Source organism: Hyperolius riggenbachi, chromosome 6 (assembly GCF_040937935.1).
Source record: "Hyperolius riggenbachi isolate aHypRig1 chromosome 6, aHypRig1.pri, whole genome shotgun sequence".
In the NCBI taxonomy this organism is placed as follows: Eukaryota; Metazoa; Chordata; class Amphibia; order Anura; family Hyperoliidae; genus Hyperolius; species Hyperolius riggenbachi.
In genome coordinates, this window is record NC_090651.1 from 355,346,731 (window position 1) to 355,360,415 (window position 13,685).

At 47.6% G+C, this 13,685-nt stretch overlaps 1 long non-coding RNA gene across 1 annotated transcript in view; it reads right to left on the reverse strand.

The window, feature by feature from the left end:
• Window positions 1–1,051: 1,051 nt before the first annotated feature.
• Window positions 1,052–13,685, reverse strand: part of LOC137522989 (uncharacterized) — a 202,115-nt gene continuing 189,481 nt past the window's right edge. The window contains exon 3 of the long non-coding RNA XR_011022495.1: window positions 1,052–1,129. This is a non-coding gene — a long non-coding RNA (uncharacterized lncRNA). The remainder of the gene's footprint in view (window positions 1,130–13,685) is intronic.

The window sequence follows — 13,685 nt, forward strand, 5'->3', positions numbered from 1 at the left end:
ATCCAGGCCCCCAAGTGCAGCAATTATGCACCCCTCTTCCTGCAGCCCAGTATGTTTCTCCCTGCCCCTTTCTTTGTTAATTTTTGTGGCCAGGACTTTCAGACCTGTTTTTTCTTGTTTTTTCCTTTATCAAGAAAGTATCACTTACCATAGGGTAAATTGCTGCAAATCGGAATGTCTATAATAGTACACACATTACTCAGTGTGCTCAATGTTACCCATGACTCGTATATAAGTTGATCCCTATACTTTTATTTAGTGAGTCAGACCTACATTTCTAGACTTATAGTCAAATATATATAGTACTCGCCCTGAGAGCTATATAGCCCTGTGATGGAGAAACACAAATCGTCTGGACTCTGTTTCCAGAGAGTCATTCTAGGATCTAATGAAAATGATGACATTTCATAATGGGCTGTTTGTTTTCAGAAAGGCGCATGGGCCCTTTTCTTGTGACCGGTAATCGGTTTCAAGTGTGCACAGAAAAAGAAACAGACAATGTTAATGGCGTCAGACATGAGTGGAGAGCGCTCTTCTCACAGCAGTGCTCGGCTACACTCACCGCCATTCTCTTTAATTCCCAAGGACAATCAGTCAGTGGTGAAAAGGACACACACAATCAATCATCTATTTTTGAGCTTTCAGCGCGTCTTCAGCTGAACGTTACAAATGGTGGAATAAGAAAGAGCTAGAAAACACTTTCCCAGGCTGATTACTTGCAAATTCCACACCTGCATGCTGCATTTTAACATCTCCTAATTACCAGATTCTCATTAAGTCATTAAAAAAATACTACAGGGCCTAAATATCAAATTAATGCTGTCGACGCTGCTAGGTAATGTTAAATAGAGGCTGTCTTGACAGAGATGCGTAGACTGCTATTTACTGCTTAAACATTTATTTTAGGAACCTGGCGGAGGACAAAAGTACAGATGCTATGTGCACAGATGGTCAGAGGTGTGCAGATCATCTATTGGCTGGATGATGCCGAAAAGGAGGCTTGGGGTCACATGTGGATCTTCTGATTAGCCCCACCCCTTTTTTCATAGATGTTTTTGGCCTGGATTGGCAGTCTGAGGGGCGAGCAGGTTTTTCTCCACAGTTTATGAATGGTTAGCTGGAAAGTGAGCTAAAAACACAAATAGATGCTATCATGATGTATTCTACTTATAGCAGCTTAAAGAGACACTGAAGCCACATGAAAAACTTGATTTTACCTGTTATTTAGCTGAAGGGATATGGCCAATGCTAAAACGCTGCATTCCCGCGGCAGAACAAGTGTTTTATAACCCCCAAATCCTGGGGCAAAAATCTACGACTTTCAAAGTCATGGATTTTGCTGCCCGGGGAGGCAGAGCTTAGCGCTGTAGCTCTGCCTCCATTAGCATCAATCCTCTGCTGATCGTCGCCTCTCCCCGCCCCTCACAGTGAAAGAAGACTGAGAGGGGCGGGGAGAGGTGGTGATCAGCGGGGATTGACGTGAGTAGAGGCAGAGCTACTGCACTAAGCTCTGCCTCTATCAGGAAGCGCTCCCTGATTTTTGCCCCGGGGATTTGGGGGTTATAATACCCTCGTTTTGCCTCGGTGTTTTAGCACTGGCCATATCACTTCAGCTAAATAACAGGTAAAATCAAGTTTTTAATGTGGCTTCAGTCTCTCTTTAAAGCCTAGCTGCTTTTAACAACAAAAGCCATAAAAACCATTCCTTGCATTTCTTTTGCTTGAATCCCATGACATTATTATTATTTTATATTTATATAGCACAACATCTTCCGCAGAGCAGTACAGAGTACATAGTCTTCTCACTTAACTGTCCTACAGCGCACACCCGTGGCTGGGAGCGCTCTGCGCATATGTGTGACATAATTATGTCATGTGTATCATGTCATAGGGACGCACACAGCCCGGCCAGCGCCTGCGCAGTAGTGCCCGACACCGGCAACCCGGAAGAGGCTGCCAGAGGGGCATTTAGGTAGACTGCGAGGGCAGAGAGGAGAACGGGGGGAGCGGTAGGCATCAGGATAGTATACACCTGCCACCCGTTTCTCTAGCTTAAAGTGGTCTGAAAGTCAGCATTTCTACTTAGCTCTAAAAGATTCCTCACAGCTTTAAACCTACTATCGCAGAATTTTTTTTAGCAGAACATCACTGAAATGGTTAAACAAAGCACTTTGTCCTGCTATTCAGCTTCAAATTGCATCCAAACTGAAGATAACAGTATCTTTGTTTACATTCAATGTTGATACAGAGTGTGTAACAAGTAAAAAACACTTTGAGAAGCTGTCTCTGCTTCAGGCCCACACACAGTTCAGAAAAACTCATTAGGAGATTTTAATATATAATAAAAAGCAGTTAGAATAAAACGCAATAGCAGCTTTCAGGGCAAGATAAACAACACTTTGTAAACTTGTAATTTGTAGACAGACAATATTGCGTGTGCACAAAAGCAAATATGATTACTGTATGAATAATAATAAAAAGTAGAAAAACACATTTTTATTGAATGTTATGTCAGAGTTTCAGACCACTTTAATTAACATTTGGTATCCTTTAAAAGGAAATAAATATAGCAGCCTCCATATCCCTCTCGCGTCAGTTGTCCTTTAAAGGGAACCAGAGAGGAACGTTCCTAAAAAATAGAAAAAGCTTTTATACATACCTGGGGCTTCTTCCAGCCCCATAAGCCTGGATCGCTCCCACGCCGCCATCCTCCGCTTCCTGTATCGGTGGTACCGGGTCCCGTCACTTCCGGCGGACGCGACCAATTGTCCGCATCACAGGGGCTCCCTCCATACACGTACGCATGCGGCTGCGCAGTAGGCAGCCTCACGCGCAGGGGAGGACTGGCCCAGGGGGACGGGGGGCAATTGCCCCCCGGGCCGCCCGAATCTTAAGTAATTAGGGCCAGCCGCTGCTATACGCAGCGGCCGCAGACATACCACGGGTGACAGGTTCGCAGTGGGGATCGCAACCTCGCACGATATTTCCCGGCAAGTTGAAGTATCCAATCAGAGAAGGGGCTGAGGCGGCCGGCCGTGGTGTGCCCTTGTGCGTGGCTGCGCCTGCGGTGGATGTGAGCGGCACAAGGACACAAATAGCTTAGGTCCTCTCCGGCCCGGTAGGTTGACCCTGCTTGACTCCGCCCCCCGCCTGGAGCCATTGCCGCCCGCAACGTGCTGCTGTGCCTGCGGCGTCATCGGAGTGAGCTGTCTCACTCTTCAGCTTTCTGTGCTGGGGGGGCTGGGGGCCTGGAGCTGTGGCTACGAGTGGCTGGCTGGAGGAGTCGGACACAGTCCTCCCCTGTGCTGCTGTGCCTGAGGTGTCGTCGGAGTGAGCTGTCTCACTCTTCAGCTTTCTGTGCTGGGGGGGCTGGGGGCCTGGAGCTGTGGCTACGAGTGGCTGGCTGGCCTGGCTGGAGGAGTCGGACACAGTCCTCCCCTGTGCTGCTGTGCCTGAGGTGTCGTAGGAGTGAGCTGTCTCACTCTTCAGCTTTCTGTGCTGGGGGGGCTGGGGGCCTGGAGCTGTGGCTACGAGTGGCTGGCTGGCTGTCCTGGCTGGAGGAGTCGGACACTCTGGGGGCTGGGAGTCGGAGATGCCACCAATAGCTGCTTGCTGCTGTGGAGGAGGAGGAGGTGTAGGACTGAGGAGACAGGAGGACAGAGGAGGTCGGGTCCAGGTCGCCAGAGGAGAAGGTGGTTTTTATCAATTTTGTTTCTGTACTTCTTCTCCCTTCTTGTCACTGAGTTACTCACACTTTGCTGCCTGCCTGCTACTGCTGTCAAATTCAATTCTCTGCCCAGGCCAGTGCCCTCTGAGTTTTTTTTTGTGTGATAATCATCCCTATCCTGACCCTGGCCTGAGGGGGAACGTTTTTTCTTCTTGTGGTGTGATTGGCGGCAGGGGAGGGGGGAGGCAGGCAGTTAGGCACTGTCAAACAGGTAGTTGGGAGGGGGGGGGGGGTAGGTGTCAGACAAGTAGTTTGTATGGTGGGTGGGCAGGAGTGGGGTTAGGCATCACCAGGTAGGTAGGTTTGTGTGTGTGTGTGTGTGTGTGTGGGGGGGGGGGTTGTTTAAAGGAGTTATCAGGCATTTTTAATGAAATAAGTGCTACTTACCCGGGGCTTCCTCCAGCCCCACGCTCCCAGCATGTCCCTCGCCGCAGCTCTGCAGTCAGCCATTCGCTGCCGCTGCCTCCCAGTCCCCGGCGATGGCACCAGTCCGACCTGGATGTCGGCCTGTACTGCGCCTGTGCGAGCAGCACTGTCAATCACCGCCACGTGGACCGGAGTGTACTGCGCAGGCACAGTAGTTCTGCGTCTGCACAGTACGCTCTGGTCCATGTGGAGGTGATTGACAGCGCCGCTTGCACAGGCGCAGTCGGCCTGACGTCATCGCCAGGGTCTGGGAGGCAGCGGCAACGAACAGCTGACTGCAGAGCTGCGGCAAGGGACATGCTTGGAGCTTGGGGCTGGACGAGCCCTGGGTAAGTAGCACTTATTTTCATTAAAAAAAAAAAAAAAGCCTGATAACTCCTTTAAGGTTAGGCATCAGACACAGACAGGTAGATTGTGCGGAGAAATTGGGTTAGGCATCAGGTAGTACATAGTGTGTGTGTGTGTGTGTGTGTGTGTGTGTGTGTGTGTGTGTGTGTGTGTGTGTGTGTGTGTGTGTGTGTGTGTGTGTGTGTGTGTGTGTGTTAGTCATCACAATTTGAAGATTTGCACACAAGAAAGATATGGCTTTGGGCTGGGGATGCCGTGAAACGGGCCTCTAGTTTGTGTTGTCCCCCCAGGCCAAAAGGTCCCAGTCCTCCCCTGCTCACGCGTACGTATAATGGAGGGAGCCGACTGGCGGTAATGATGGGACCCGGTACCGGCTGATCCAGCCAGCAGAGGACGGCGGCGTGGGAGCGATCCGTGCGTATTGGACTGGAGGAAGCCCCAGGTATGTATAAAAGCTTTCCCCCAACGTCTCTGGTTTCCTTTAAATTAAAAAAAAAAGAAAAAAAAATGTGCTGTGAGAATCAGAAGAAGTCCAGCACCTTGGACAGTAATTCAGTTCCGTGTGCTCAGACTACTGCATCAGATAAGGAGTTGTGTTTCTTCTGGCTTCTATTGTCTGATTTCGGGTTGTCAGGTCATCTTTGTAATTACTGGCAATTGTAGCTTCTGGTACCTTTAGGCTGTCTGCAGAAATTGTAGCGGTTGTGATTCTACCGAATATGACTGGTTGCCAAGACCTCTACCAAACAAATCCTTCCATAGGATGATATCAACTCTTTCCTTGCACTGGTGAGGCCAAACAAAAGCTTAAAATACCTCCATGCAAGCCGAATCATATGACTTAGTTATTAGGCTTACAGGTGTGCCATAGACCAGATGTATTCCTCGCTCGGACAGTTCTGATGCCCACCACGACCCTCGGTCTGCTTTATCACGTGATGATGCACAACCTGATGACATCACATCCATGGCCACAATAATGCCTCTTGTACATCGTCTTATTATCTTTTGGGAGACACCTATGTCATTTCCTGTCAAAAAACGACTTGCTTGTTGAATAAAAGTATGTTTAATTCAAAATTTGCCAGGGGTATGAATAATTATGGGCAGCACTGTATATTTAATTTAAAAAAACAACAACAACCTTTTAGCCCATCACATTCTTAGTGGGTATTGGGTATATGGGTTTATAGGTAAAGGCGGTTAGTGCTGTTTTTTATGTCTGAATGAATGATCTACAGGCTAACGTGGATCAAACAACATAGACGAATTACATGGTGAGTAAAAATCATTTTTTGATCTATCCTCTATTTTTTAACTCCTTACTTTGTAATGTATTGATTTATCCCCCCCTCCCCCCCCCCCCCCCCCCCACTACTATATTTCAGTAGGTAAAGTGCCTTTGTAAAGGTTCGTACACACGTCCATCAAATCTGCCTGATTGTCACCTGATTTTGGTCTCTTAGACAACAATCAGGCATGTGTACGCATGGCAAACGACTAGACTAGGGACTGAAAACAGGCAGTTTACCCGATCCATCCAGTGGATCAACTCACATGACTGTCGGGCTGATATTCTGCAGTTGATCACGTGTGTACAAGTCGTTCACACGGTGTACTTAATTTGAATGCGGCCATGTCATGCAGTTTGTCGTTTCACTTGCGCACACAGTTCGCTATTCAGTTGCTTGGTGCGCGGAAAGTACAAATCGTGTAAACGGTTTGTCGTTGGATCGGTCATGTCGTGGAGTTGGACGTTTGTACGGGCCTAAGAGCTCTGGTTACTATGGTTCAAGAGGAATTTCGGCAGAGGCAGTGCTGGATCTAGGCGGTACAGTACGTGAGCAGACCCTGCGGAGGAGGCTGGAGGTGGGGTTACATTAGGAGTAGCTCAGGTGATGTCAGCAGATTGGGAGGGACTTGTGACAAAAAAGCCAAAGGCCAGAATGAAACACAGTAACCATCATTCGGAGAGTGGAAGCTCTGGTGATACCAATTGGTGTTGCCATTGGTGGATATCCTCCATGCACCTCAAAATCCCAGCCCCTCAGACCTCATTTAAATGTTTCCAATAATCTAATGTTTCAACTCCATTGAGTCCTCGACCGAGCAAATAATTGTTCAAACACAGTCGTATATCACCATTCACATTTTATTTTGGAAGTGTGCGAGATAAAGTCTCTGCGGGTTGCGAACATCAGCCTAATAATATCATTTAAATGTACTTCCCATGGTTGGGCGCTCCCTTTCAGTGACTTTAATTAACAAAGCTGAGCGTGTTTCATGTAAGGTATCCCCCCGAGTCCGCTATGCTAATACGCAGGTAGTGCTGCTGCGCCTTGTATAATGATTCCGGAGCCGGATGAATTGGGGGGAGGGGGGGTGCGGGTCACAATAATTTGTGATAATTAAACTTGTCATTTTGATAAAAAATGAAAAGTCCAGCTCCGCACTCTCTTCCAGCAATTACTGCCAACTTCGCTGAGCTAATTTTATGCCCAAAGAGTTTATGATAAAAAGGCTCATTAGAATAATCTTTGTTCTGGGTGTTCCTGACGTTCTGCCGGCTGGATATCGGCTTTATAAAGTCACAGCAGGCTTCAGATACGCAGTCCTTACATACGAGAGCGTCAGCAGCGCCGGCTCTAAACCGATACTCAGTCTTATTAATGCCTGCCACGCCTCACTGATGTCATCAGCCTGAATGAATAGAGGGCAATGCCAAAGATCTATCCAGTCTCAGTAATGTCACTAATGTCTAGTGAATGGATAGGCTCCATTCTAAGGGATGTCACTGGTCTCTAGTGAATGGATAGGCTCCATTCTAAGGGATGTCACTGGTCTCTAGTGAATGGATAGGCTGCATTCTCAGTGATGTCTCTAGTCTCTAGTGAATGGATAGGCTGCATTCTCAGTGATGTCTCTAGTCTCTAGTGAATTGATAGGCTGCATTCTCAGTGAGGTCACTGGTCTCTAGTGAGTGGATAGGCTGCATTCTCAGTAATGTCACTGGTCTCTAGTGAATGGATAGGCTGCATTCTCAGTAATGTCACTGGTCTCTAGTGAATGGATAGGCTGCATTCTCAGTGATGTCACTGGTCTCTAGTAAATGGATAGGCTGCATTCTCAGTGATGTCACTGGTCTCTAGGGAATGGATAGGCTGCATTTTCAGTGATGTCACTGCTCCTTAGTAAATGGATAGGCTGAATTCTCAGTGATGTCACTGGTCTCTAGTGAATGGATAGGCTGCATCCTCAGTGATGTCTCTAGTCTCTAGTGAATGGATGGGCTGCATTCTCAGTGATGTCTCTAGTCTCCAGTGAATGGATAGGCTGCATTCTCAGTGATGTCACTGGTCTATAGTGAATGGATAGGCTGCATTCTCAGTGATGTCACTGGCCTCTAGTGAATGGATAGGCTACATTCTTAGCAATGTCACTGGTCTCTAGTGAATGGATAGGCTGCATGGTCAGTGATGTCACTGGCCTCTAGTGAATGGATAGGCTACATTCTTAGCAATGTCACTGGTCTCTAGTGAATGGATAGGCTGCATGGTCAGTGATGTCACTGGTCTCTACTAAATGGATAGGCTACATTCTCAGTGATGTTACAGATCTATAATGGATAGGCTGCCTTCTTAGTGATGTCACTGGCCTCTAGTGAATGCATAGGCTGCATTCTCAGCAATGTCACGGCACCGCCATAGGGCCAATCACTGCATGTGATCAGTAGCAGTGACTTAGGTATCAGCATTGTGACTCCACATCCGCCATCATGCTGGCCCAACACTGTCCCTCAGTATCAAATGTGCCCCCAGTGCACTATTCTTTACCTGTCCGTGTCCCAGCTCTGTCCTCTGTCCATACATTCTCCCTACGTGATTGCAGGAGCAACATGGGCATGTGTGACGTTATTCACGTGCCCATGTGTACGCCAGCGACCATGTGGGGCTTGTGTATGGACGGAGCCCGGAGGAAGCGGCGGACACAGACAGGTAAAGTAGAATGCACCCAGGGGGCAGATTTGACCTTAGGGGGTTCCATCATATTCGCAATCATCCCAATATTGCTCGCCGTTACCACAGCGCACTGGATCGATTGCAGCAACCCGACATCTTGCAGCATTATCCGATTGACATGTTTGGCCTGAAATTGGTCACATCGTCGACTGGGCATGCACTTGGTGGTACCAATTTTCATCCGATTCGATAATAATTATTGAATTGGGTGGTTGATCAGCTGCCAAGTCCATTGGGCAATTTTACTGTATGTTTCTGATAAATAGATTGCAATCTCTATGATATCACTGATCTGTCAGCCATGTTTGTTGTTCTTTATTCTCCGCACTGGTGTACATTGAGTGAGCAGGAGGCATCTTCTGTGCCATTACCTGTTTTTTGCTGTCATCACGGTAGGTCCAGAAAGGCACTCATTAAAGTTAACCATAAAAGAATTGGTGTATGTGACTCGTGTGCGCGAGCTGAGAGATACATGGGAGCGGACCCCGGGAACGAGAAAACAAAATAAATCAGATGTGATATTCCCCGTCCCGAGAGCCGGAACACTCAGCGCTCACAATGAGCAAGACATATAGGTGTAATTACGGGTTTCCAGCCAGCAGAAGCTGCTCCATAGATGGAGACCGCGAAACAGAGCAGCACTTCCAGCTCTGATGAATAGGATTGCCTGGAGCTCGCCGTAATTGCTGTTATTATGTTGGGTAAATGGTAACTTCAACTCTGCCAGACAGCAAATTTTATATCTAAAAATCAACCTGTTTTACATAGTATAAAAAAATCCGCTGTGTCACCCATCGCCGCAAACCTCATGCATCTCAATGGTGAGACCTCTGCTCCTCCGAGAACGCTAAACACCAGCCCGCGGGAGACGAAAGCACGTAATGGGCGGTCAGGGACGGAGAGACACTTCCGGATGGCGGGAGGGGACGGTCCTCAAAGAACGCCATAACGGACACGCACGGCTCTGAATTTGGATTAATCTTTCCCTTTGCCTATTTTTCAGGCACATTTGTTTTGCAAAATTGCAGGGCCCGATGCCTGAGTGCGGAAATTGGCCACCAAAATTCAGTGAGCAGCTTGCGCTGTAGCATTCCAATGGCTCTATTATTAATATCGTTTATATTTTACAAAGTGCACCATTAAAGGGAGTCTGAAGCAAATCTATAAAAAAAAACAACAGATACTTACCTAAGGAGATGGGAAGGCTTTGGGTCCTATAGTCTTCCCACTCCTCTCACAATATGAAGAGAAGCTTGAGCAGACTAGAGTAAAAACATTTTAAAAAACGTTTAAAAGGGACGGCAGTGGTGGGCTTACCTCCCCAACAAGTAAAACTCAGACTGTGTTGATTAAAGTTTCAATAAATATACTGTTTATTTAAGTACTCCAAAATGCAACACAACACATTTCACAGGTTCTATCCCGCTTCCTCAGGCAATCAAAGGAGTAAAAACTAGTACAAATCTGGGTCCAAGCCAAATGCCTCTGAAACTCCTCTCACATAAAAAAGGAGCCCCTGGAGGGGTACTTAACTCGGGACGGAGAAGTCTCTGGATCCTAAAGAGGCTTCCCCCGTCCTCTTGAGCCTCGGTATCCAGCGCTGGCAGCCCCCAAACAGCAGCCTGTAAATATTTTCCTTCCGTGTTCCTGGGCAGTGGGCAGGCGCAGTTGCGTTTTTTTTCAATCGGGCACAGGCGTAAATAGCTGCACAATATTGCACACAGTAGAGCGGACCTGATTGGACTCAGCTATTTCCACTGGAGCCCATCGGAAAGCCACTATTGCGCTTGTTAGCGTTTTTTTTTAGTAGGGCTGCCAGCCATGGATCCCGGAGGGTGAAGAGGACAGCGGAAGCCTCATTAGGATCCAGAGGCTTCCCCCCCGAGGTAAGTACCCCCTAGGGTACTTGTTGTTGCACCTTACCATTCATATCTACTAACAACTTACCCCCCCCCCCCAACTCTATACAACATATGTTCCCCTGCCTTCTGACTTAAAAATACAGTATGTACATTTATATGCCTATAGACACCTAATACTTACTGCCTCTTACCTACAGCTGTATACTCCAATCGAACTGCCTGATGAAGCAGGATCAAGCCTGCAAAACGTGTTGCAAATACTTGTGAAGTGTATCAATAAATATTCATTAAACATATACACGTTTTGTCATATGTCTGGAGTAGGTAAGTTCACCACTACGTCTCCAATATTTTAAAGTTTTAGCATTTTTTACTCTACTGGTGCCTTTGTTCACTATTTGCTGGTTAAAGTGAACCAGAGACGAAGCTCCCTTGTTTATTTTACCATATATATCAGTAAGAACATTAGAGAAAACACCTACCCTGCTCTCTGTTTCATCCTCACTGCTAAAAGTGTCTGTTAACAGCTGTGATAAGAATCCCGGACTGAGCATTCAGTCTGGTTTTGCAGGGAATAATTATAGCTGAGTCATTATAGCAGAACCACGAGGGGGCAGGCTTGGGCTTGAAAAGACACCAGAGAAGACAGACTCAGCTATAATCATTCCCTAGCAAAGCTAGACTGAGTGCTCAGTGGGGGATTCTTATCAGAGGTGATAACAGTCAGATTAAACAGAGAACAATGAAACAAAGAGCAGATTAGGGGCCTGATTCACAAAGCGGTGCAAAGTGTTTGCACGCGAGTGAAAAGCCCTTTATCACGCCTAAACTCAGTTTAGGCATGATAAGAAGAAACTGGCGCGAATTTTCCGCCCGCAACCGCGCACGTGCAGCGCCCCCGCTTCGCGCGCAGCGTCCATTAAGCCCTATGGGACTTTGCGCGCGGGAGCTTCGCGCGAAGAGCAGCACAAATCGGTGATAACTAGGTGGTGCAAAGGTTATCATGCCTAAAGTCTTTTAGGCGTGATAACTGAGTTATCACCGCTTTGTGAATCAGGCCCCAGGTGTTTACTGTCATGTTCCCAATGATTCATAAAGTAAAACACAAGAGGGTGTTTCATCTCTGGTTCTCTTTAAGTCCACCCCAATCTCCTCACCTGCATCTACAGTGGTTGCCTTGTTTGTGAATATACCGATACCTTATAATCTATCCTACCCTTCCCAATACATACGACACTAGATTGGGCTTTCGTTGTCTTTCTTTTCTGTCTTCCTCGATAGGAGCATACAATGTTTGGGGTGTGACTATAATAAAAGAGCATAATCGGGGGGGGAGGGCGGGGGGTGTCTTACTCTACTTATTTATCTATGACGCTGGCCTCATTCTGCTGTAACCAGCCATAGAAGCTAAATAAGCTCTCCAGCTTTACGTTCCTGCAGAGGATAATCTCGCTAGGTCTTAATCACAGGTCAGCATTAAGCAGCAAAGCACTTTGTAATTGAACGGTAATAAAATTAATAACGGTAAAGAATCCGCGACAGGTTCGCGTAGAGTAACAGGAAAACATTTGGATGACAGCGCCGCGCGACCCAATTTGCCAGTCGTAAGACAGATCGGCTGTAAAGAGGAGTGTGAGATTCCAGCAAGTGAAAAAAAAAAGCTATGAATATCTAACACCCCATCATGCATAATTCACTGCTGGCGTACGTGTGAGATTGGGGTTACCGCTATGATCATACACTTCCCTGCAGACACATTCCTGGAGAGGGAAGGTGCTGGAGGGAGAAGCATGCTTATAAAAACCCTCCAAAGCATCGGAATCTGTCTACTGACGGGGGGCTGCCTGCGAGGCTCTCTGGTGGGGTGTTATTGTCTCACATTACACACAGCACACCTTCAAAACCACATTAAGTGCTATTTATATGTAAAATGTCAGTATAACAAAACTCCTCTGTTAACTTAATAACAATACAAACTGCAAATACCACCATTAAACAATATGAGAGTGTTAAATGTAGTCGTGGCTCCATCAGGCAAGTCCTGTGGACTGAGGGAGAGGAGGTGGAGGCATAGCCAGATTTACCATAAGGCACTGTAGGCTTATGTCTACAGGTGCCTTATGTAGAATAGGGAGCTCCCCTCTCCAAATGCCCCCCTATCTATTGGGGGGGGGGGGGGGGGCTACTGAATATCCACTGGGGTATGTGCACCACATGTTGAGAACCTAGGGAATAGATTTCTTCTGGCTGGGGGGGAGGGACACAATACTACACACTCTGAATTATGGGGGGAGCCAATGGCTTTCGGACCATTGTAGGGTAGGAGCATTCCATTGCACATTCTGCATTATGCGGAAGACAGTGGCTGCAGGACTTGTTGGGGTAGATACACTCAACTGCACACTCTTAATGATGGGGGAAGCCATTGTGGGGTAGGGACACTTCACTGTACACGCCACCAGTGGCTGCAGGACTGGCCGGGGGAGGGGGCACCACTGCACTACCCTGCATTATAGGGGGGAGCCAATGGCTTTGGAACTGGCTGGCGGAGGGACACTCCGCTGTACTCTTTACATAATTTGGGGAGCCAGTGGACATGGGACCATTGGGGAAGGTACATTCCACTGCATATTCTGCATTATGGGGGAGATCATGCCTGTGGTACCAGCTGGGGAGAGGTACAGCTATGCTCTGCTCCTCAACCTGCATTAGGGGGCGGGGTGGGTGAGGTGACAGTGGCTTTAGGACCAGCTGGGGGATACACAGCCAACTGCACACTCTGCATTGTCCTGGATACAGAATAAGATCTGATATAAGGGGTAATTTTTAGTGAAAAATTACTATTTATATTGAAGCATTGGGATCAGCAATCAGTGGCGTAACTACAATTCATGGGGCCCCCTCTGCAAATCTTTGATGGGGCCCCCCAATGCTCACACCCTTCCTCTTGCCTCCCCTTGGTGACCCTCATGCCTGGGGGCCCTTCTCACAAGGCTCATAAAACAAGTGTGGTCATCATGATCTTCTCACCCATAACAAGCGTAGCCACAAAACACCTGATCTGAAGTATAATCCCCTGTATTAGAGGAAGGGAAGGTTAGAAGTTGGGCCCCCCCAGGGGCGTAACTAGAAATCACTGGGCCCCCCTGCAGAACTTTGGATGGGGCCCCATCCCGCCAAACCCTACTCCCGCCAGTCATTATAACAATTGTGCAGAGAGCAGAAAGTGCTTTCTCTCCGTGCCCAGACTCCTTAAGCACCACTACAGGACATAGCACTTGGGGAGGGGTACAGAGCTGGGGG